This window comes from Castor canadensis, chromosome X (genome assembly GCF_047511655.1).
Source record: "Castor canadensis chromosome X, mCasCan1.hap1v2, whole genome shotgun sequence".
In the NCBI taxonomy this organism is placed as follows: domain Eukaryota; kingdom Metazoa; phylum Chordata; class Mammalia; order Rodentia; family Castoridae; genus Castor; species Castor canadensis.
In genome coordinates, this window is record NC_133405.1 from 24,286,706 (window position 1) to 24,311,613 (window position 24,908).

At 38.8% G+C, this 24,908-nt stretch overlaps 1 protein-coding gene across 30 annotated transcripts in view; it reads left to right on the forward strand.

Annotated features, from left to right (window-relative positions):
• Window positions 1-24,908, forward strand: part of Enox2 (ecto-NOX disulfide-thiol exchanger 2) — a 341,637-nt gene that overhangs the window by 191,472 nt on the left and 125,257 nt on the right. Inside the window, exon 1 of one of the 30 annotated variants that reach the window (XM_074063099.1) lies at window positions 23,807-24,153. The exons of the other annotated variants lie outside the window; for them this stretch is intronic. The gene's annotated coding sequence lies outside the window, so the exon portion shown is untranslated. Of the gene's footprint in view, window positions 1-23,806; window positions 24,154-24,908 lie in introns of those variants that run through there. 30 annotated transcript variants of the gene reach the window in all.

The following is a 24,908-nucleotide window of genomic DNA, read 5'->3' on the forward strand; positions in this document are numbered from 1 at the left end:
ACCTGTAATCCCAGCTACTTGGGGAGGGTGGAGAGAAGAATATGATAACTTCAAGGCTAGCCCAATGTTAGTGAGACCCTGAGGGTGGTACAAATTAGAACCATCTTCCATTTTGATTCCATGAATGAGAAGAGTCAGATAACAAAGGAGAGACTATATTCTGTAGACAAAAAGCACATTGGGAATCAAGAAAGAGGTGACAGGAAAGGAGAAAAGCATGACAAAACAAAGGCAACAGAGAAAAGCAGCAGCAAACAGTTCCAAGTCCCATCCATGGCTCACTAGGAATTAGATGGGGAGGAAAAACTGAAGACACAAGGTAAGCCAGCCTAGATGACCCTGGCAATAGACTTGCAATTCTAGCTGCTGAATAAGCCCACACCTCCCATATGCCTGAAACACAGTGCCAGGATTTGGTGAGGCAGTGACTGCTCTTGTGTAGAAGGCCAACCTTTGTGAAGAAAGACATTTTTCCACTTCCCTCATCTCTAAGAGCTATAGAAACATGCCATATTGAGAGAGAGCATAGTGTTTGAGACTGAGCTGCACTTGAAGCTTGAAAACAAAGAACAATCACATCTCAGGAACCCATAAGACACCCTGCCACACTGTTTGGGAGACAACCATAAGAGATGGCTGGGAAGAGGAAGAGTATCTAACATGGTTCCACAGAGAAAGTTCAAGCAGCAAGGAGCTCCACAGTGGTTGAAGACCCCACATGGAAGTTTAATCACCTATAGTCTTTCAATTGAAGTATTCTCAATATTCCAGCAGGACAGTGTACTAGCTGGGTTGAGGTACTAATTCTCACTATTGGACTTGGGGTATAGCTCACTAGACAAACATTCTTCCACATGCTCAGGGCACTGAGCCTGATCTCCAGCACTGCTTCTACTGAACAATACTAGCTGGAGTCTCTTGTAGAAAGTCGCTTGTCCACTTTGGGGCTGCTTTCATGATAGACTTTCCCTTCTTTGTGTACTGGGAGCCATTTCTGGCCACAGAGAGCCTGTGAGCCAGGCAGGTTCCCACTTGCTTCACAAACCACCCAGTTTGTGTCCCCAGAGGCACTCAGCATCCAACTCTAGGGTGACCCCTGAAGGCATCGGAGACGGGGGAACAAACAGAACACTGATTTCTGCACTGGCAGGAGGAAAACTGACAGACCTTGTCACTCTACCTGCTGGTATCAGTGCTTACAAATCCAATTCAGCAGTTCATCTCCCTGTTGTGGGGAGGAGGCTGTGGAAGTCATATGATTTGCAAGGTCTGGTCTCACAGCCTTCAGACCTGCCTGGTAGCAAACACACACCAGGTTGCAGCTCCTGGAAGTAGGCCTTAGTGCTTTCAGATGCTGCCCAGCAATTTACCTCCATGTGGGAGATAGAGAATTGTGGAAATCATGTGCTTCTTAAAGCCTGGGCTTGGGGTTCTCAGTGTCACCTGACAGCCAACACACATAGCCAGGAGGCAGATCCAGGTGACCTAATGCTAATACTACACTAGCCACAGCTTAGTGTATTTTCTACTTTGACTGTCAGGCAGTGGGACTTGCTCCTTACCAGGGAATTCCTTGCCAGAACAATAAGGCAAGAAAAAGAAATAAAAGTGATACAAATAGAAAAGGAAGAAGTCACATTATCTCTGTTTGCAGATGATATGATCCTATACTTAAAATTCCAAGAGACTTCAACAATGAACTCTTGTAATTGATAAACACTTTTGGCAAAGTAGCAGGATAGAAAATCAACATACAAAAATCAATAGTTTTTCTATACCCCATCAATGAACAGGCTGAGAAAGAAATCATGAAAAAAAAAAAACCCTTCACAGTAGCCTCAAAAATTAAATACATAGGAATAAACCTAACAAAGGAGGTTAAAAACTTCTATAATAAAATCTATAAAACCTTGAAGAAAGAAATTGAAGATGACAGTAGTTGATGGAAAGACCTCCCATATTTGTGTATCATTTGTGAAAATGGCTATACTACTAAAAGCAGTCTACACTTTTAATGCAATTCCCATCAAAATTCCAATATCATTTTTCACAGAAATAGAAAAATCAATCCTAAAATTCTTATGGAAATACAAAAGACCATGAATAGCCAAAGCAATCTGGAGCAAAAAGAATAATGCTGGAAGTATCAAAATACCTGATTTCAAATTATACTACAGAACCACAGTTACGAAAACAGCATGGTACTGGTACAAAGAACGAGTCACATAGATCAGTGGAGCAGAATAACTTTACACAGAAATAACTAGAAATAACTTTACACAGCTGCAGCCATCTGATTTTTGACAAAGACGCCGAAAACATATGTTGAAGAAAAGACAGCCTCTTTTTTAAAAAAAATGATGTTGGGAAAACTGGATATCCACATGTGAAAGTCTGAAACTTGATCTTATCTTTCACCCTGTACAAAAATCAATGCTAAATGGAGCAAAGATCTAGTTGTAAAGTCTAAAATTTTGAAACTACTAGAGGAAAGTATAGGGAAAAACCTTTAAATATGTAGGCATAGGTAACACCTTTTTGAATAGGACTCCAATTGCTCATGGAATAAATGTGTAAATTGACAAATGGGATTGCATCCAATTTAGAAGGTTCTGCACAGTAAGGGAAACAATTACCAGAATCAAGAGGCAACTTACAGAATGGATAGAAATCTTTGTCAGCTGTTCATCCGGACAAATTATTTAAATCCAGAATATATAAAGAGCTGTAAAAATTCAAAAGAACAAACAGTACGATTAGTAAATGAATTGAACAGACATTTCTCAAAAGTACAAGTGGCAAATAAATATATGAAGAAATGTTCAACATCCTTATCCATAAATGAAATACAAATCAAAATTACATTGAGAGTCCATCTCACCCCAATCAATGGCAATCATCAAGAAAACAAACAACAAATGTGGGTGAGGATGTGGGAGAAAGGGGGCCCTTATATTCTAAGTTAGCACAACCATTGTGGAAATCATTATGGAGGTTCCTCAAGAAACTAAAAATAGAACTGCCATATGATCCTGCTATACCACTCCTGGGCATATCTGAAGGAATGTAAGCATATAACAGACATGCCTGTACACCCGTATTTATAGTAGCACTATTCATAAAAGCCAAGCTATGGAATCAGCCTAGGTGTGCATCTACTGATGAGTGGATAAAGAAAATGTGATATATGTACAATGGATTAGTAGTTGGTCACAAAGAAGAATGAAACTTTGTTACTTGCAGGAAAATGGATGGAACTGGAAATCATGAGAAAGACAAATATTGCATGTTCACTAGATTAGGTCTAGATTATCTAGCCCTGAAAATGACGTGAGAGTACAATGGGGGCACTATTTAGGAATGGGAATCAGCGGGAGGGAGAGGGTGAAAGGGGGTTGAATAGCATGTATGAAACTAGTATAATGAAGCTCATTAAATTAATTTAAAGGTGGGAGGGCAGACTAGAAAAAGTATATGTCATATGCATGTATGGAAATATCACAGTGAAACTCCCTTATATAATTAATGTATGTTAAAAAAAAAAGTTAGCGAGACCCTATCTCTAAAACAAAATACAAACTAAAGAGCTGGGGCTGTTGACTTATGTGATAGAGTGCTTGCCTAGCATGCATGAGGCTCTGGGCTCAATCCTCAGTGAGGGGGGGGAGAGGGAGTGGGACAAGGAGAGGGAGAGGGGGTGATTTTATTATTCAAATCTTTTACTTCCTTAGTTTTTTCCTAAGTATTGTATACTTTTTGGTGCTGTTATAAATGGGATTATTTTCCTAACTTCCCTTTCAGATAATTCATTGTTAGTGTACAGATATACAAATTATTTTTATGGTGATTTAGTATACTGCAAATTTAATTTGTTCATTAGTTCTAACAGGTTTTAATGGGGTCTTCAGGCTTTACTATATGTATTCTTCCTTTCATATATGAATGGTTTTTCATTTCTTTTTCTTACCTAATTGCTCTGCCTGGGATTTCCAGTACTATATTAAATAGAAATAGGGAGAGTGGGTACCCTTCCCTTGTTCTTGATCTTAGAGGAAAAGCTTTCTCACCATTGAGTATGATGTTCATATATGTTTTCATTATGTTGTGGTTCTTTCTTTCTGTTCTAGTTTGTTGACAGTTTTTTATCATGAAAATGTGTTGAATTTTGTCAACTGTTTTTCCAATATCTATTAAGACACTCATATGACTTTTATTCTTTATTCTATTACATGTCAGATTTATTGATTTGTTTATGTTGAACTACCCTTTTATCCCAGAGATAAGTCACACTTCATCATGATCTATGCTCCTTTTTAATGTGCCATTGGATTCAGTTTCCTAGTATTTTGTTGAGAATTTATGCATGTATATTAATCAGAGATATCATATTTCATTTTGAACTAATTTTTGTATAATATATATGACTTAAGTCAAGGAACTACCACTCTCCCTCACTCCACCTTGCCACAAATATCCAGTGGCCCCAGTAGCACTTGTTGAAAACAATTAAATTCATTTTGCACCTTGATCAAAAATCAGTTGAGAAAATTTTATGTATCACATATTTTCACCCTGGCAACACATCCTCTATCCATAAGTTCAAAACTGACCAAAGAGAATTAGTCAAGGAAATATGTTATGAATTTGTGCTTTTTAATAAATAATACTTGTTTTTTTGTGGTACTGGGACTTGAACTCAGGGCCTTCACCTTCAGCCACTCCGCCAGCCCGTTTTTGGGGTGTGTGTGTGTGTGTGTGTGTGTGTGTGTGTGTGTGTCTGTGTGATGGGTATTTTTGAGATAGGGTCTCACAAGCTATTTGCCCAGGCTGGCTTTGAACCACATTCCTCCTGATCTCTGCCTCCTGAGTAGCTAGGATTACAGGTGTGGGCAACCAGTGCCCAGCTTTATACTTTTAAATAATAGTAGCTAACACATACGGAGTTTTGCTGTGCCACAAATTTTATGTACCTTATTCTATTTATTCCTTATAATATCCTGTAATGCACATGCCTTATCACCATTTTGTAGATAAGAAAACTAATTTGGAGAGTTTAAGTATCTTGTTCATGAAGAATAGGCAATCAAGGAGTCAAAACCAGGTTTTGATTCCAAAACCTTTCTTAAAACACTAGGCTACTCTTCCTATGAAAATTGGTTCTTTATGTGCCCGGCCATCCAGCCATTCTGGGTAAAAACTAGTGCTCTATTATGTAGTCATTATAATGGCAGCAACAAGACTAATTCTTGTTTGGAAATTATGCTGGTTTTCAGCAACCCCTGATCAATATCAGTGAGCTTCTGACTCTTTAGGAAGAAGTTCAAACTGGGGCAACAAAATTCTACATACCACCTCTTCTACCCATCCCAGCTACTTCAAACTGCTCAGAAGCAATGTTACTTTCCCACACCATTTTTGGTTATCTGATCACTCTGTTCGCATATGTTTTGTGCATATATTTGAGGGACAGGTGAACAAAAGGAAGGCTAGTGAAGGTTTCCAGGAACCTGGGACAGGCCAAGATTGGAAGGAGCAAGTGCAAGAAGGAAAGCGTAGATTATAGTTGGACTAATTTTCTAAAACACTAATGGTTAGCTTTCTAGCAGGAAAATAATACTATGTAAAATGATTCAAACTTCTCTCCTTCACCTGTGCTGAATAGGACCTTCACTCACGCATGAATGCACAATGCCCTGGATGATCCAGAGGACCACCTGGAAGCATTTAAGGCACTCTGTTTAAACACTGATATGACGCCAAATGCAGTTGTTATTGCTGTGAAGCATCTAACTCATTTGAGGTGTATATTGGAAACTTTGTTGCAGTTGTACTGACTGTGCAATTAGTTATGAAGCTTTTAGTGTGTCTAAATTTGATCTGGGCCAATGCTTCCTAAATACTCCAAAGATGGATTTGTATCATGAACAGGCAGCATTTTGTTGATTATCAGACCTTGAGATTTACATTTCCTTATTCTCATCTATTTAACTACTTCCCTCCATTTTAGATTAATTGAGCTTTGGGGAGTAAGTATTGTAGCATGAGATAGTTTGAGGGGGAAATGCATAAAGAACACAACAGTAGAAAGGTAGTAGTTAATTAACAACAAATGTTTTGGAAAACATTTTATTCAAAAAGAACTCAGCTGTACAAACCCATGAATAATTTAAAAATTATGATGGCATTCAGGTACTGATGAAAACCATATTCCTTATGGTACTTAGAACATCCTGACATGCAAGGAAATGCAGAATACTAACTTCTATCCTGGAGTTTTGAAGTTTTTCCAAAATTCATGACAGTTTAAGTTGTCTCATAATTTCTATATGTGTGTCCATGAGAAGGCAAGGTGGAAGGAAAATAGTTGATGTCTTACAGTGGAGGGAACATGACCTTTGAAGAAAGGTCCTGTCAGCAATCATAGGGATTTTGAGTTCAGTATTGGTCATTTTATTATAGATAGTAGTCATTCATAAGCTGCATCACAAACAATCACTCATTTCCCCCTTGCAGCACCTGAGCTGTATAACTCCAAGTACTATTTGGACTACGAGTGATCATGAACTCTTTTTTTTTATTTTTTTAATTCATATGTGCATACAATGTTTGGGTCATTTCTCCCCTCTTCCCCCACCCTCTCCCTTATGACCCCGCTCCCTCCCTCTCCCCTGCCCTTGCTACCCAGCAGAAACTATTTTCCCCTTATCTCTAATTTTGTTGAAGAAATTATAAGCAAAAGGAGGAAGTTACCAAGGGTTTTTGCTAGTTGAGATAAGGATAGCTATACAGGGAGTTGACTCGCATTGATTTCCTGTGCGTGTGTATTACCTTCTAGGTTAATTCTTTTTTTTTTTTTAAGAACCAATAGAGTAATTTATTCCATACCCATAATTGAGTGATACTGCTGGAGGCAAAGGATGGTGGCTTGATGCCTGACATCTGTATAAAATCTCACTGAAGGTGTGGAAAAAGAAACAGGACTTTGAAAGTGACCTTACATTATTAAAGGTAGCCTGTCTGCCTTTTTTTTTTCATTTTTCTTTTATTATTCATATGTGCATACAAGGCTTGGTTCATTTCTCCCCCCTGCCCCCACCCCCTCCCTTACCACCCACTCCACCCCTTCCCTCTCCCCCCCCTTAATACCCAGCAGAAACTATTTTGCCCTTATTTCTAATTTTGTTGTAGAGAGAGTATAAGCAATAATAGGAAGGAACAAGGGGTTTTGCTGGTTGAGATAAGGATAGCTATACAGGGCATTGACTCACATTGATTTCCTGTGCGTGGGTGTTACCTTCTAGGTTAATTCTTTTTGGTCTAACCTTTTCTCTAGTACCTGTTCCCCTTTTCCTATTGGCCTCAGTTGCTTTAAGGTATCTGCTTTAGTTTCTCTGCGTTCAGGGCAACAAATGCTAGCTAGTTTTTTAGGTGTCTTACCTATCCTCACCCCTTCCTTGTGTGCTCTCGCTTTTATCATGTGCTCATAGTCCAATCCCCTTGTTGTGTTTGCCCTTGATCTAATGTCCACATTTGAGGGAGAACATACGATTTTTGGTCTTTTGGGCCAGGCTAACCTCACTCAGAATGATGTTCTCCAATTCCATCCATTTACCAGCGAATGATAACATTTCGTTCTTCATCATGGCTGCATAAAATTCCGTTGTGTATAGATACCACATTTTCTTAATCCATTCGTCAGTCCTGGGGCATCTTGCCTGTTTCCATAACTTGGCTATTGTGAATAATGCCGCAATAAACATGGATGTGCAGGTGCCTCTGGAGTAACAGTTTTTTGGGTATATCCCCAAGAGTGGTATTGCTGGATCAAATGGTAGATCGATGTCCAGCTTTTTAAGTAGCCTCCAAATTTTTTTCCAGAGTGGTTGTACTAGTCTACATTCCCACCAACAGTGTAAGAGGGTTCCTTTTTCCCCCGCATCCTCGCCAACACCTGTTGTTGGTGGTGTTGCTGATGATGGCTATCCTAACAGGGGTGAGGTGGAATCTTAGTGTGGTTTTAATTTGCATTTCCTTTATTGCTAGAGATGGTGAGCATTTTTTCATGTGTTTTCTGGCCATTTGAATTTCTTCTTTTGAGAAAGTTCTGTTTAGTTGACGTGCCCATTTCTTTATTGGTTCATTAGTTTTGGGAGAATTTAGTTTTTTAAGTTCCCTGTATATTCTGGTTATCAGTCCTTTGTCTGATGTGTAGTTGGCAAATATTTTCTCCCACTCTGTGGGTGTTCTCTTCAGTTTAGAGACCATTTCTTTTGATGAACAGAAGCTTTTTAGTTTTATGAGGTCCCATTTATCTATGCTATCTCTTAGTTGCTGTGCTGCTGGGGTTTCATTGAGAAAGTTCTTACCTATACCTACTAACTCCAGAGTATTTCCTACTCTTTCTTGTATCAACTTAAGAGTTTGGGGTCTGATATTAAGATCCTTGATCCATTTTGAGTTAATCTTGGTATAGGGTGATATACCTGGGTCTAGTTTCAGTTTTCTGCAGACTGCTAACCAGTTTTCCAGCAGGTTTTCTTGAAGAGGCTGTCTTTTCTCCATCGTATATTTTTAGTGCCTCTGTCAAAGACAAGTTGGTTATAGTTGTGTGGCTTCATATCTGGGTCCTCTATTCTGTTCCACTGGTCTTCATGTCTGTTTTTGTGCCAGTACCATGCTGTTTTTACTGTTATTCCTTTGTAATATAGTTTGAAGTCGGGTATCGTGATACCTCCAGCATTGTTCTTTTGACTGAGTATTGCCTTGGCTATTTGTGGCCTCTTGTGTTTCCATATAAATTTACCAGTAGATTTTTCAATCTCTTTAATGAATGTCATTGGAATTTTGATGGGAATTGCATCATGTAGATTACTTTTGGGAGTATAGACATTTTTACTATGTTGATTCTACCAATCCATGAACATGGGAGATCTCTCCACTTTCTATAGTCTTCCTCAATCTCTTTCTTCAGAAGTGTATAGTTTTCCTTGTAGAGCTCGTTCACATCCTTTGTTAGGTTTACACCTAGCTATTTGATTTTTTTTGAGGCTATTGTGAATGGAATTGTTTTCATACATTCTTTCTCAGTTTGTTCATTATTAGTGTGTAGAAATGATAATGATTTTTCTATGTTGATTTTATACCCTGCTACCTTGCTATAGCTATTGATGGTTTCTAGGAGCTTTTCAGTAGAGTTTTTTGGGTCTTTAAGGTATAGAATCATGTCATCTGCAAATAGGGATATTTTGACAGTTTTTTTTTTTACCTATTTGTATTCCCTTTATTCCTTCTTCTTGCCTAATTGCTCTGGCTAGGAATTCCAGTACTATATTGAATAAGAGTGGAGATAGTGGGCATCCTTGTCTAGTTCCTGATTTTAGAGGGAATGGTTTCAGTTTTTCTCCATGAAGTATAATGCTGGCTGTAGATTTGTCATATATAGCTTTTATAATGTTGAGGTACTTTCCTTCTATTCCTAGTTTTCTTAGAGCCTTTATCATGAAATGGTGTTGGATCTTATCAAAGGCTTTTTCTGCATCTATTGAGATGATCAAGTGGTTTTTGTCTTTGCTTCTGTTAATGTGGTATATTACATTTATAGATTTACGTATGTTGAACTACCCCTGCATCCCTGGGATGAAGCCTACCTGGTCGTGGTGAATAATCTTTTTGATGTGTTGTTGAATTCGGTTTGCCATTATTTTATTGAGGATTTTTGCTTCAATGTTCATTAAGGAGATTGGTCTATAGTTCTCCTTTTTGGAAGTGTCTTTGCCTGGTTTTGGGATAAGTGTAATACTGGCTTCATAAAATGTGTTTGGCAGTTTTCCTTCCCTTTCTATTTCATGGAACAGTTTAAGGAGGGTTGGTATCAATTCTTCTTTAAAGGTCTGATAGAATTCAGCAGAGAATCCATCAGGTCCTGGTCTTTTCTTTTTGGGGAGACTCTTGATTGCTACTTCAATTTCATTTTGTGTTATAGGTCTATTCAGGTGATTAATTTCCTCTTGGTTCAGTTTTGGATGATCATATGTATCTAGAAATCTGTCCATTTCTTTTAGATTTTCAAATTTATTTGAATATAGGTTCTCAAAGTAGTCTCTGATGATTTCCTGGACTTCCATGATGTTTGTTGTTATCTCCCCTTTTGCATTCCTAATTCTACTAATTTGGGTTTTTTCTCTCCTCCTTTTAGTCAGGTTTGCCAGGGATCTGTCGATCTTGTTTATTTTTTCAAAGAACCAACTTTTTGTTTCATTAATTCTTTGTATGTTTTTTTTGTTTCTATTTCGTTGATTTCAGCTCTTATTTTTATTATTTCTCTCCTTCTATTTGTTTTGGGATTTGCTTGTTCTTGTTTTTCTAGGAGTTTGAGATGTATCATTAGGTCATTGATTTGGGATCTTTCAATCTTTTTAATATATGCACTCATGGCTATAAACTTTCCTCTCAAGACTGCCTTAGCTGTGTCCCATAGGTTCCGGTAGGTTGTGTTTTCATTTTCATTGACTTCTAGGAACTTTTTAATTTCCTCTTTTATTGCATCGATGATCCATTGTTCATTAAGTAATGAGTTATTTAGTTTCCAGCTGTTTGCATGTTTTTTGTCTTTACTTTTGTTGTTGAGTTCTACTTTTACTGCATTGTGGTCAGATAATATGCATGGTATTATTTCTATTTTCTTATATTTGCTGAGGCTTGCTTTGTGCCCTAGGATATGATCTATTTTGGAGAAGGTTCCATGGGCTGCTGAGAAGAATGTATATTGTGTAGAGGTTGGATGAAATGTTCTGTAGCCATCAAATAGATCCATTTGATCTAGTGTATATTTTAGATCTTGGATTTCTTTATTGATTTTTTTGTTTGGATGACCTATATATTGATGATAATGGGGAGTTAAAGTCTCCCACTACCACTGTGTTGGAGTTAATATATGCTTTTTGCTCTTTCGCGGTATGTTTGATGAAATTGGGTGCATTGACATTGGGTGCATATAGGTTGATAATTGTTTTTTCCTTTTGGTCTATTTCCCCTTTTATTAATATGGAATGTCCTTCTTTATCTCATTTGCTCAATGTAGGTTTGAAGTCTACTTTGTCAGAGATAAGTGTTGCTACTCCTGTCTGTTTTTGGGGGCCATTGGCTTGGTAAATCTTCTTCCAGCCTTTCATCCTAAGCCTATGCTTATTTCTGTCGGTGAGATGGGTCTTCCTTTTTAATGCATTTCATCAAGCGGTGCCTTTTGATGGGTGAATTAAGTCCATTAACATTAATTGTTAGTACTGATAGGTATGTTGTGATTCCTGCCCTTTAGTTGTCTTAGTTGTTTGAAGGCTTGATTGTGTGTACCTAAGTTGAGGTTACTCTCTACTTTCTTGCTTTTTCTTTTCCTGTAGTTTGATGCTGCTTGCCCTTTCATAGTTATGTTGGGTTTCACTTTCTGTGTTCCGAATTCCTTGAAGAATCTTTTGTAGTGGTGACTTTGTGGTCACATATTTTTTTAGATTCTGCTTATCATGGAAGACTTTTATTGCTTCATCTATTTTGAATGTTAGTTTTGCTTGGTAGAGTATCCTGGGGTTGAAGTTATTTCATTCAGTGCCTGGAAGATCTCACCCCAAGCTCTCTTGCTTTTAATGTTTCTGTTGAGAAGTCTGCTGTGATTTTGATGGGTTTACCTTTGTATGTTACTTGTTTTTTCTCTCTTACAGCCTTCAGTATTCTTTCTCAGGTCTCTGTGTTTGTTGTTTTAATGATAATATGCCATGGGGTAGATCTATGTTGGTCTGGTCTGTTTGTTGTTCTGGAGGCCTCTTGCATCTGTATGGGAATAGATTTATCTAGATTTGGGAAATTTTCTGTTATTATTTTGTTGAATATATTATGCTTTCCCTTTGCTTGCACCTCTTTTCCTTCTTCAATGCCCATGATTCTCAGGTTTGGTCTTTTGATGGTGTTGGTGAGTTCTTTCATTTTCTTTTCACAGGTCTTGAGTTGTTTAACTAATAGTTCTTCGGTTTTTCCTTTAATTACCATTTCATCTTCGAGTTCTGAGATTCTGTCTTCTGTTTGTTCTGTTCTGCTGGATTGGCCTTCCATTTTGTTTTGCAATTCTATTTCATTCTTTTTTCTGAGATTTTCCATATCCTGAGTCGTTTCCTCTTTAATGTTGTCAATTTTTGTCCTGAGTTCATTTATCTCTTTATTAATCATGTTCTTTGTTTCACTTTGGTGTTTATACAGTGCTTCTATGGTTTCTTTTATTTCTTCTTGTGCTTTTTCAAATTCTCTATTTTTGTTGTCTTGGAATTTCTTGAGTTTGGTTGACCATATCCAATATCATCTCTATAAAATTCTCATTGATTACCTATAGTATTTCTTCTTTTAGATTATTCTTGTGGGCTTCATTGGATTCTTTGGCATAGTTTATCTTCATTTTGTTGGAGTCTAGATCTGAGTATCTGTTTTCTTCACTTCCCTCTGGTTCCTGTCCTAATTTTTTGCTGTGGGGAAACTGGTTTCCCTGTTTTTTCTGTCTTCCCGTCATTGCCCTTGGTGTTGTTATTGTCCCTGTACTGTGTGTAATTAAGTATTTTCTAGCTTGTAATAATAACAGTGGTGATATTTAGAATGGACGAGTGAGAGGAGATGGAAAGCAAAGAAGATAAAGAAAAAGGGAAAAAAATAAACAAACAAGTAGAAAAAAACAAAACAAAGAAACAAAAAAGTTTCAAAGATATAAACAAGGAGAGATAGTGTACTAATCAACAGTAAGCTGAACAGGCATTAGAGAGACAGAGAGAGGATTGAAAAAAAATAAAAAATAAGTAAATGAAAAAAAAATCTCCAAGTTCAAATGCAATAAAGTTTCAGTCTTAATAATTTTGGTGTTCGTCCTTCAGCCTCCAATCCTGGAGATGGTGTCTCAGAAGTAGTTCTGTTGTTGTCTCATCAAAGGGGAAAAAAAACAAACCAAACAAAACAACACAGAACATAAAAAAAAACACCACAAAGTGTCCCAAATTCAAATGCAATACAGTTTCAGTAAGTTTTTCAACATGCAGGTGTAGTTCAGTTGTTGTCTCTTCAAAGGAAGAAAGAAAAAAAAGAGTCTGGAGACAGTTCTGTGAATGGCTATCTGTGGCTGTGGCTCACCAGCCCACTGCTGTCAGCCTGTTGTTGCTGGAGGCTCTATTTATGCAGATCTCAGGGATGAGCTTAACACTCATCTGGCCCCTCAGGCTTTGTTTACTTAGAGTTCTCCTGGGCATGACCGCCACTGCTATAAGCTTTCCCCCTTCCAAGCACACTGGGGGTGTTGACACTGCACCAGCTTTCTCAGGTCTGCATGTTTATTTACAATTCACATGGGAAGTGGATCTTCCCCCCTCTCCTGTGGAGTTTTCCTCCCACTGCCACTTTTACAAGCTTTCCCGCTCCTGGTTGCTGGGTGTGTGCCACCGCTCCTACCTTCTCAAGCCAGCTTGTTGTGAAGGATTTCCCCTCCCCCCCTTCGGCACTCAGGGCGCCCTGCCCTCTTTGCTATGTGTCTTTTTTGTTGTTATTGCTTATTATTCATTGTTTTTTTTTCTTTTTCCCTTGAGTGGGGGTCGGTCTGTCCAGGGGACTATGCTGATCTGGCCCAGGGTTGTCTGTGGGAGTACCGCATGCCGCTTAGCTCCCCTTGTGGTCTGCATCTTCCCAAGCTGTCTGGGCGCTGCCATCTGGCAGTGGCACAGGAGCCCTCCTGGTTTCTCCATTTAACATGAAGTGGAGATGCTATGCACAGGCTGGAGGTGTGGAGGAGTCAAAGTTTTGCCTCTTCTCAGTGGTTTTTCCTCTAAGGTGTATCTCCAGTGTCTCTCCAAGATTTTACTTTAGGAGGCATGCTTTCTGCTTCCTCCCTCTAGCTGCCATCTTGGAATCTCTGATCATGAACTCTTTAAGTGCCATGGCCCAAGCAGTCCTCAGATCCCAGTTGCTTTTCCTATCTAGTAAGTTCTTTCTTCCTCATTGAAATAATTCCAGTATCTGAGAGATCACACATGTTCTAATTTTCTTATAGTAGAAAATAAGACAGAGAAGTCATTTCCTGCTTCCTAAAAAATAAGATGTTCTTTCTCTCTGGACCTTGTCTCTAGGAAAAGTCCATTCTCCCTAGCTATACTCTCCTCTTTGCCCTAGGAATACGTTAAATAACTGTGAGATGTAAGAAGAGGGATTAATTTTATTAGTCTGGGAAAAGTCAGTAGAGAAACCACACAGTAGTTTGAATAGAGAAAGTTTAAATAAGTATTAACTATAAGAGGGGATTGGTTAGAAAGAAGCAAAGAGAGCCATAAAGAATATTGGACTAAGATATAAAGAGCATACACTATACCTACAGCTGAACTAAAATACCTAGGTAGAGCCTTTCCTCTGTGTTGTGCTCCAGTTCTTGTAAGAGAGGGTACAGTAAATGGTCACTGGATAGCAGCAAAATTGCTGTGATACGTCACCAGCTAAACTTGGTGGATCCAGGCACTGGAGGCTGACGGCTGTAATCCTAGGTACTTGAGTGGTTGAGATCCAGAAGATCATGATTTGAGGCTAGTCAAGACAAATAGTTCGTGAGACCTCATCTCTATAATAACCAGAGCAAAATGGACTAGAGGTGTGGCTCAAAGGGTAGGGTACCTGTTTTGCAAGCATGAAGCCCTGAGTTCAAACCGAAAAAAAAAAAACCCACAGGTACCTAGCCTGGCATGACCTATCTGTAGTCCCAAGACTTAAGAGGCTTAAACAAGAGAATTTCTTGAGTCCATGAGTTTGAGACTAGCCTGGGTGACACAGTGAGACTATGTCCCCAAAAAACAGGTTTCTGGTCCCCCCCAGATTAATAACAATAACAACAAACTTGGTGGAATTCTGCCCTGTGGGACTTCTAGAAAATCTACTCTATATAGTCCAGGGGTAGATGTGAAGCACTCTGATGCAAAACCATCTGACCGAAAGACTCTGGGGGAAGCTTTTGGCTGCTGGGTGCTGTTGATCACCATGTACTACAGCAGCTGCATGCTTGAGAAGTTGCACACACTTTAGGAACCTGGTTCTGGGGAAGGTATTTGAGTAGTTGGAACTGACCCCTGGGGGAGCTGGATACCTGCACTACAGAAGCCTAGCAAGTGAGTACCCAACACACCTGAACCAGGGAGAAAAGCCCTTTCCTCCTGAAATGTCTTTCTAGCACCCTTTGTTCACAAAGCTTAATGCTGTGATGGTTGGCAAAGGAAAAATAGTTAAAGGGCTCCAAACCATTTTTATAGAGCAGGCAATAAGGGTGAATTTGGAGGGAGCTAAGAGCAAATACGACAACTGCCACACCGACTCAACTCAGGTAATAGTCCTTAAGTAAAAGTAACTGTCTTCATAGTGTTATCTCCAAGCTCTAGCTCATATTCTGAGTGATCTCCCATCATCTTTTTCTAATAGTTTTATGTTTTTGAGTTACCATACATTGATAATATGAGGGAGTTTCATTGATAGCTCCATATATATGTACAGGGTACTTTGGACAAGTTCACCCCCCTCCATTATATTCCCATCCTCCCCTCACTCTTCCCGCTTCTCATTCTCTTATAAGTTGAGGACGAGGAGCTAGAAACCAGTTTCTCCCTATCTTCCTATGTGTTTTATCACCCTTCCCACATCCTGTGTAATATCCGCCCCAATAAAAAATAGAAGATATAGTTCCAGCTCAACTGTGCAACCTCTCATGCTCTCATAGCCAAATCCAAGTTACCTTCAACTGTATCCTCCATTTACCATCACTGTACCAGTAGGGATGGGGACAATCATTTGATGATTGAAATAGAGGTTGCAGAGTGCAGTGGTTATAAGCATGGATTTTAGAGACAGGTTTGGATTAGAATTTTTGCTCTGTCACTTATTGTGTGTAATCTTGAGCACATTGCCTAGTCTGTTTGAATCTCCATGTCTTCAGCTATAAATGAAGATAGTCATACCTGCAACTCAAGAGTGTTGTGAGGATTAGGCACAAGTAATCTACTAAACACAGTGCTTGACACCTAGGGTCAAAAGAAAGAACTACTTCAACTCTTGGCCCCATCTTTTACTTTGAGTAAATTACTTCAAGTTCAAAGACTCAGTTTGTTCCTCCATAAAATTAGGATCATAATAATACTTACCTCCTAAGGTTATTGTAAAGATAAGATTCATATAAAATGCTTAGTGCAATAATTAGCACACAGGAGGTACTATATGCAAAGGTATGCCCATCAGGCATTGTGCTGTATATTTTACATTTGTTCATTTGTTTGCTGTCATATTTCCATTGTCTTCCCTTTACCTGCTCTAGCCTCCCTACTCCAGTGCTCTTGTCTATAGAGGCAGCACAATATTCTTCACTAAATGACTGCTGCTACAGTGAGCAAACCCAGCTACCATCCAGACCCTCTTCTCGGCCTAGAGGCCCTCTTGAGAGGGCTTAGTTCTTCATTCTGGTTTATGACAAAAGGTCTTCATCCCTTGGAAAAGATTTAATTTGCTTAGTAGTTATACAATTGCTTCTCTGAAGTTGGTCACATACCAAGGGAAGAAAAAGCCAACTCACAAACCTCTAAATCATCATAAAATCGAACTCTTATTCTACTTCCAGTCATTAGAGAGAGACTGGGAGGAAAAGGAAAATGAGACTAAATCTTGTTGAAAAGGACATGTTTTTATAGTGTCAGCATGATATGTCCCTGGCTGAATGCAGACCAAGTAAAACATTCGAATTCCTCCTTTATTGGAAAAACTTCAAAAGCTTCACAAGCAGTCATTTGTATTCATGTATAAATATTTGGTTGCTTTATTGCATATGTGAAATCCCCAGGTAAGACATCTTATAACCTTACTGTTTGAAGCTGATGCTGCTTATCAAGAGACAGAAGTAGGCATGAAAATTGTAGAAGCCTGTAACTGTCCAATTAGTATCTTCCACTGGGCATGCATGTCAAAGCTCTTCTGTCATGGAACCCCTCAGCCTTATTTTCAGTGTGTATCCCATAGTCATTTATCCTACTAAAGGAGCCTCTGCTTCACAAGGAAATCCCATAAGGGAAAAAGCTTTGCTTTGTTGGAGATCTCTTTATTTTGCAGTTGATGAAGGGTAAAAGGTTTATTTCTAAGACATTTCCTTGGAACTCACAAAGATGTTTAGCTAAAAGAGTGAGCTATTATGTCATATGGTGAAACTGTTTATTTGTGTAGTCCAACTTCTTTTGTCTCTACAGTTTGCAAACTGAGAGGTGTCCTAGACAGTAAGGTATACATGATATTCCTGGGCTTTTCTTTTAAACATACACTTGTGAAAATCCCTACTCTGTCATTTGATATTATTACTAAGCAAGAATCTCAGGTTTGACTTCCCAGCACTAGAGTATGCTGAACATGCCATGCCTAACATTGCAGCTTAGATATTCCTCCAGGCAGAAATTGTAATCCTGACTCATCTAATTATTACTCAGACCATACCTAAGAAACTTTGCAATTGGAATCTATTTGTAATGAGCTTGCCTTGATCATCACCTCCAGAAAAACAGGACTGACTTCCTCATCTTCTCACATGGCCTATCCAACTTTCTAAGCAATTTCAGTAGTAACCCTAAACTTAACACTAAATGGCAAAGACAGGTTTACCCAAATAAGGCCTTGGAATTCAACCAGTCTTCCAACAGATAAGCATTAGTACTCATTGCAGTGCAGACTCAATGGGTAGAAATACACAGGAAAGGACAGGTGACAAGGTACCTAAGCAACCACTACATGGTGAAGTAGACTAGATCTGCCAGCAAGAGACCCAGGTATTGGGCGAGGATAACAAAAGAATTCTAAAGGGCAGCAAATATGGCACTTCTATTTCCATTGCTTCTACTGATTTGAAGGGAGAGCTCCATGTTATCTGTGCAATTTTTTAAGTTTTTCTTTTCCACCCTCCCAAGCAGAAGTCAGCAAGGACAACTGTTCAGTCTCTGCTTCCCAGCTACCCCTACTTGACACACCTAGTGCATGGAATGGAATAGGTGTGGATGTTGGCATCTGTTTTTCTTTTTAGACTCAAAACCAACTGGGAGGCAATTTTAAATGACAATTTCTTTAAAGAATGAAAACATATTTAACAGATAAGTGATTAGCATTTCATCCCCTGGGAAGACACAGTATGAGAATATGTTAATATTTCTTTAGAAAAGATTTTTACATTTGGATTAATGTGAGGAATAACTATCCAAAAAGTTTTCCTTAATGCTAAAAGAGATTTAGATTTCTTAAGGAGACTACAGCTATGGGTAGGAGTATCAGCTTATTTATGGGACATGTTCAGGTGAAAAGTAGGTCCCCTATCTCAGGACCAATATTTATCCAGTATGCACTGTGTTATCATATCAATTTTAAAATATTGGAAATCTTCTGTACTGGTTGATAAAAAGGCATTTCCAGGAGCCCCATCAATGATAACCCATCACCCAGCCCACTCTGACCCCCTAGTAACCTCTAGGCTATCCCATAGACTAGCAATAATGAATTCATCCCTGGTATAGCAAGGGGTTCTCCTAGCTTCTGCTCAATGCTAAGGTTCAGTGTCTAATTATGTTTGGTTGCCCATATCATACTGGTGTTTGAATATTTTGAATATTATTCCTGGTTCCCCTGACATTATCCATATGATTTGTGGCCATTTTTGTAGTAAGAACCAACCAGCTTGCAGTAAGATTTCTCATAGTTTTTTGTTCATATAAAGAAGAAATTAGTATAGAAAATATTAACAAGATTAACTTGAGGAAAAATTTTATAAAAGTTGGGGAAAACATGTTTACCTAAAAGAGACAAAAAATATTGTGAGCCCCAATTGTCTAGCATTACATTGTCAGCAGATTGGAGGAAATAAAAATTAATACAGGTATGATGCCTATTTTTTCATTCAATATGCTGTATCCAGGGGGCAATTTAACAGCATATTAGGTCCACCCCTGTCCTCAAGAGTTATTACAGTCTAGTAGGGGAAATGTCATAAGCAACTAGTTGACTAATCATATGAGATAAAATTCTAATAGTCATTTATGCTATTATGCAAAATATCTCTTAGAAAGGTACAAAGTCAGCATACTTTCTGTGGTACAAGAAAACCCCCAGACTGAGAAACATTCAGTTTCTGGGAAACAAATTGGGAGAGTCCATTACTCAGAACCAGATTTTCCCTGTGATGTTAAGTTAGTATGACTCTGAAATGATAAGTAATGTTTTAATGCTACGAACCTTGACTATTAAGGAAAAACTTACTGAAATAAGTAGAATGATTCAAAGCAGACCATTGCAGGATTCTTTCTGCTCCTATAATGGAAACAAATTGGATAGTTTTTATTCCCTTATCATCCTCTATGAATTATATTTGCTAATAGAATGCAAGTATCACTGGTAAAGAAAGAAGAGCAGAGATGAATCATTATAATGAATGTTCAAATAAAGAGCATCAGATTCAGAAAGCTATGTTATTATATTGCCTAAATAAAATGAACCAGGATTTCCCACTGCAAAGACTCTTAAGCCTTTGTATATAATATGTTTGTTAAAGTGCAATGACTGGAACACTGATTCCTCTGGAGTAGCACTTAGTTGTTACAGAGGCTTCTGGAAACCAGAAAGAATTTTCCTGTTTAGGTTCTTTTAGCGCCTTTGGGGAAGATTCATCCCCTCTGATTCATTGGTATCCATTTGGCTTCTTTGTGAATAACAGTGTTCTGCCCCACACTTTCTACCACCAGCCGGAATGGGAAGGATATTGCAGAAGGATGGCATGTCTTGTACCATCCCCAGCCTACTCACCTTCCATTCTCCCTGGGATCTCTGCCACTTGCCAAATGGCTTCCTGTGTACGAAGGTTATAGAGTTTAATGTTGCATCTGTGGGTGGTAGGTAAGGGGCTGTGTAGTTGTCATACATCGGATTCACCTTACTCTTTTGACTCACTCATTGAGTCAATTCTTACAGGGTGCCTACTATGTACCTAGTGTAGCCTTTTAAATTTTATACCTAGAAGTCTATCTGACTTTGCTTTCCCACATGGTTTGACCAATTCACTGGTGTCCTGAAATGCATCACCTTCAATTCTTTTCTCTGATGAGCTTAACTGGACTTTAATAATAATAATATTGTCTTGTGGCTGTCATCTGAAAAAAGGCTGCAGACTCTAGGTTAGATTGTAAGCATCAAATTAATTTTACTGCAAAGGTCAGGCTGCTCTCCTGGCATTCTGTTGTGCTTGAAGGCTGGTCCCTGCATGCTTGACCAAAACCTTCCTGTCTGAGCTATATTCAAAACAGATTTCAAGATATAGCCAGATTGAAGACCAGACATTTGGATATAAAAAGCTATACTCTGACCCCATAGAAATAGCAAGCAACTGCAGTAATTCCACTTGTATATGCAATAGATCATCATCTCTAGAAGATGATGGGCTTTAAGCTCAGTGCCTCTTACTCCAAAAGCAAATGCCTGCTCATCTTTTCCACCTTGCTGCTCATGTCAGAGTAAAGAAATATTTCTTCCCAAATGACTTCTAAGCTTGCTTGTCTGAGAAGTGTTGCCCTTGGGGAAGCAAGACCTATCACTGGGGTTTGGCTCAAAAAAAGACATAATCAGATTCCGATAATGGCAGACACGTTCATCCTGGTTCCCTTTAACCTTCATCTGTCTTCCTAATTTACCATGGGCTCTCTCTTTACAGATCACTTCCTTTGGCCAACCCTGTTATGAGTCCATGCACTCCTGATATATGTGTGTAATATACTCATCAGTTCAAATTCTACAAGTAACGTTCATGTAATAACTTGCCGTTTATACTCCTGGAAAAAATCGAAAGATGGACTCTGAGGCCATAAAATAGCATCTAGACTATTGTCAGAACTATAATAGCTGGAAGGTATAGAAGCTGGGGTCACAAACAGACTTCATAGAGTATGACAGATCCTTTGGGCATAATTATGGTCTCTTTCAAATGCTCACCTTTCTATTTTAGAGAATGGATGCTATAGATAGAAATGCAATCAGCTCATGATTCTGAATTTTATTCTTCCTAATGAGACATTTACAAGTAAATCCAGGGAAGCACTGTTTTCTGTCACTTGTTGCAAAGTTCAGCTTTAACCTTTGACAATACTACTGCAGGTGCACTGTGTGCACAAAAAAAATGTTCAGTGGTTGAGTACACTATTCCCCCTGCCCAGGTCTCCCACAGCCAGCACTGTTTGCAAGAAAAGGCAAGGTGAGATGTACAGCCTGTGGCTGTGGAACAGGAGAATATAAAGTCAAATGGCTCAATAAGGTATCATCAATGATATCAATGAACAACAGCAAAAGTGCCCAAATGGACCCAAAGTACTTTTTTTGAAGAAAATTCAATCCTACCATGCAAGTGGGATAACATTTCATCTGGACAAGCACACAAGTCAAATACCTCAATTTATCAAAGCGAATGAAACCTGAGCCACCTTGTATGTCTAATAACTAAAACATGTGATTCATTAACCTACAACCCAGATTATCTGCCTTCTGTGTATATATAGACATGCCAACCAGGTAGACTTGCCTGAGAAGCATTGTTCCCAGGGAAGTAGACCCTATTGATGGAGTTTGTTTTAAAAATGATATTATCATAGTCAGATAATGGCAGTTACCTTCATCTTGGTTTCCTCTAACGCCATCTATCCTTCTTATTTTGTCTCATGCTATCTCCTCTTCATCTCCTTTAGTCACCCTGTTGTAAGTGCACTTACTGCTGGTGGAAATGTCTAATATATTTGTCAATTTATATTCTACTAGTAACTTTCATCTGAGAATTTGCTCACATACCAATCTTTTAGGTTTTCTCATTCTTTTCATCTAACCAGTAGGACAATCAAGCTTGTCACTTTATACTTACACTTCCTATGGAGTCTTATTTGGCCTTTATTTTGTGTGAGAATTTGACTTCCCCCAGCCCCAAGTAAATTATAAGTTCTCTGAGGGAGGGAAGAACTTCAGTCTTTTGAGAGTCTTCTGCTTCTTTCATGTCCCTCTCAGGCACTAACATGAAACAGTGTAGGGGCTCAAAAAGTACCTGTAGTTCATTGTAGATCCAAATGGATCATTACTGGTTTCTGGATTCAGATATACTTCTTTCCTTCCCAGAAGTAAAATTTTACCTCTGAAGTTATACTATACTCTGCAGAAGTAAAAATGTATTCTATGGTTCTCTGCTTTGAGCTACAATCGGATTTTCCAAGTACAGTGGTTTAAGGATTATATGTTTTTCACTGTAGTCGAGAGGGAACTGAAAACTCTGACCCAAATTCATTGCATTCCATAGAGGCCTTTGCCTCTACCTCCGCTCCCTTTATAACCCAAATCATGTTATACAATGATGGTGACATCTATGCTCATTTTCACTTAAAACCTCTCCATGCCTCTCTGTTTTCCTCAGAAAAATCAATATCGATCTGCTTTCCAGGGATGTTTTGAGGATACAATGCTGATAAGGAAACACTCTCTATGAGAGAATATTGATGACAGTTGTTTTGTGGCCACAGAAGGAAAGGGCACTCAGTAGTAATTGGGGGCCATGTTTAGCCACCCAACCACCCATTATCATTAGTACTCAAATCAATTCTAATGCATCATAATAATACAGCTTGTAATCCACATGAAGGGGGATAATTTATTGTCAGGAGGTGATTGTTAGTAATAACAAGCTGTTTGAACATATTCTGAACACAGTTGTACACTTCTCTTTTGTTTTTCTTCTTCCTTTGTTTGCAAGACTAATATTTACCCATTTGTCTATCCTATTTTCTCATTTTACACTGAATATTGTAGTATTGTTTTTACTCTTTTTTTTTTCGGTACTAGGGATTGAATTCAGGGTCTACACCTTGAGCCACTCCACTAGCCCTTTTTTTGAAGGGTTTTTGTTGTTTTCAAGATAGGATATCGACAAACTTTTTGCCTGGGCTGGCTTCGAACCATGATCCTCCTGATCTCACGCCTCCGGGCGTGAGCCACAAGTGCCTGGCTGTTTTTACTCTCTCTCTTTTTTTTTAAAGTTTATTTTCTCAATGAACAGCTAGAACACAGAAGACTGATTTGGAAAAGCAGTGTAAGTAGCCAAGTCTGATTTAAGAATGGTGGTGGATTTTATCACTCAGTTTTATTAATGGACCTCATTCTGGCTGTATCCTGTTTCTTTCCCTAATGCATTTGTATAAAAGCCCTTGCCTCTTGCATTAACCCCTTTGGCTGGTGTTAACTCATTCCTGGGCATTTGTTGCCATAGCTACAGCTGCCCCTCAGCTAGAGGCTCTGTGCTCCCTCCTACAAAGGCCATGTGGGGCTGGCCTGCTTGTTCTAGGCGTCAGCTGTTAGATGGAGGGCAAGAGCCTAACAACCTCAGAGGTCAAACAGCCTGTCCTGTGTACTTAAGCCCTATCTATTTTTATTTTTTAACAGCAGATGGGCATGTGGCTGTCTTGCCTCAAGGCTGGGAAACATGTGTGGGAACATGACCATCACTGTTATTCTCTCATCCCCTCTGGGTACCCAAGCAGGTAGCCTAACTCCATATTCAAAAAGATATTGATATTTTCCCCTCTGTTGTCTGAATCTCTTCCTTCAACACCTGAGGCAGCTGTAGGGAATTGTTTGCAACTTGCATCTGTTCACAGAAATAATTGTCAGTAGTTTTATGGAGCATCTCTTGTGTGTGTGTTTTTGCCCATTTACAGATTTGATTATGTCATTTGCAGAATGGAAATGTGGCTTTCTACTGCTTACTGTCATTCTCATAGATCTTCAAGGAGAGATCCTTTTTAAAAACGAAATGGAAATGGCATGCAAATAGTTACGTTAATATCACACAGGCTAAAGTCAGGACTTCCAGAAGGTTCCTCAGGCACAAACTGATCAGTGATGACCATATCTTGTATTCATTTCTATTTGAGTTACCAGCCGGCACCATCCTATGAGAAGTGAATGCAAAGAGAAAATATTACTTGCCTGTCATGTGTAACTACCTTCTTCCCTGGACTCCAGTACTGACGTAGACCAGACCTAACACAATTCCCACACGTGCAGATTGACCAGGTACGGTGAGATTTGAGGAAGTTGTCTGAAGGTGGAAATTTTCCACATACAACATTGAAAAAGAAATTTTAATTTTATCTCTGCTGTGTCAGCTTTGCAAGGAAGCCAGCAAGGAAAAATCTACAGATTAACTCCAGAGTTAGAAAATTCATAACTACTTAGCCTTTACCTTGACTTTAATAGAATTGATGTCATCAACAGTAGCAGCAAAACACCAGCAAAATTAACAGGTAACATTTGTATAGCACTTTACAGCTTTCGAAATACTTTTACAATTGCTATCCTTGTTCTGACCATCTCACAAATCCTGTAAAATTAGTATTATTATTTTGTGTTTGTTTGTGATGAGGAAATGCAGGCCCAGAGACCTTAAGAGACTTGACCAAGATTGCACAGCCAGTAAACAGCATAGTGTTCTGTCTCCAAACCTCTGAGTATCCATGTTAGGCAATACTCACTGCCCTATAACTTGCTCTCTAGTCTTCTGCCACCTCTATGGTCCCAAGACCCCTGAAATTCCAGGTAAACAAATTAAGGCCTGAGTAGAGATTTTCTTGGAAAGCAAAAGTAAAGTAGCTGAGTTACAAAAGAATTACTGTCTACACATGTGGATTCATTGCTAAAGGATATCTTTAATACTCATGTTTATTTCTAGACCATAAACTACTACTGTAGCTGAAAAGGGAAGATTGGTAAGTGACAGAGAGGGGAGAAGTGAGAGGGAGGGCAGCACAGAAAGCTCTTAGCAACTGAAG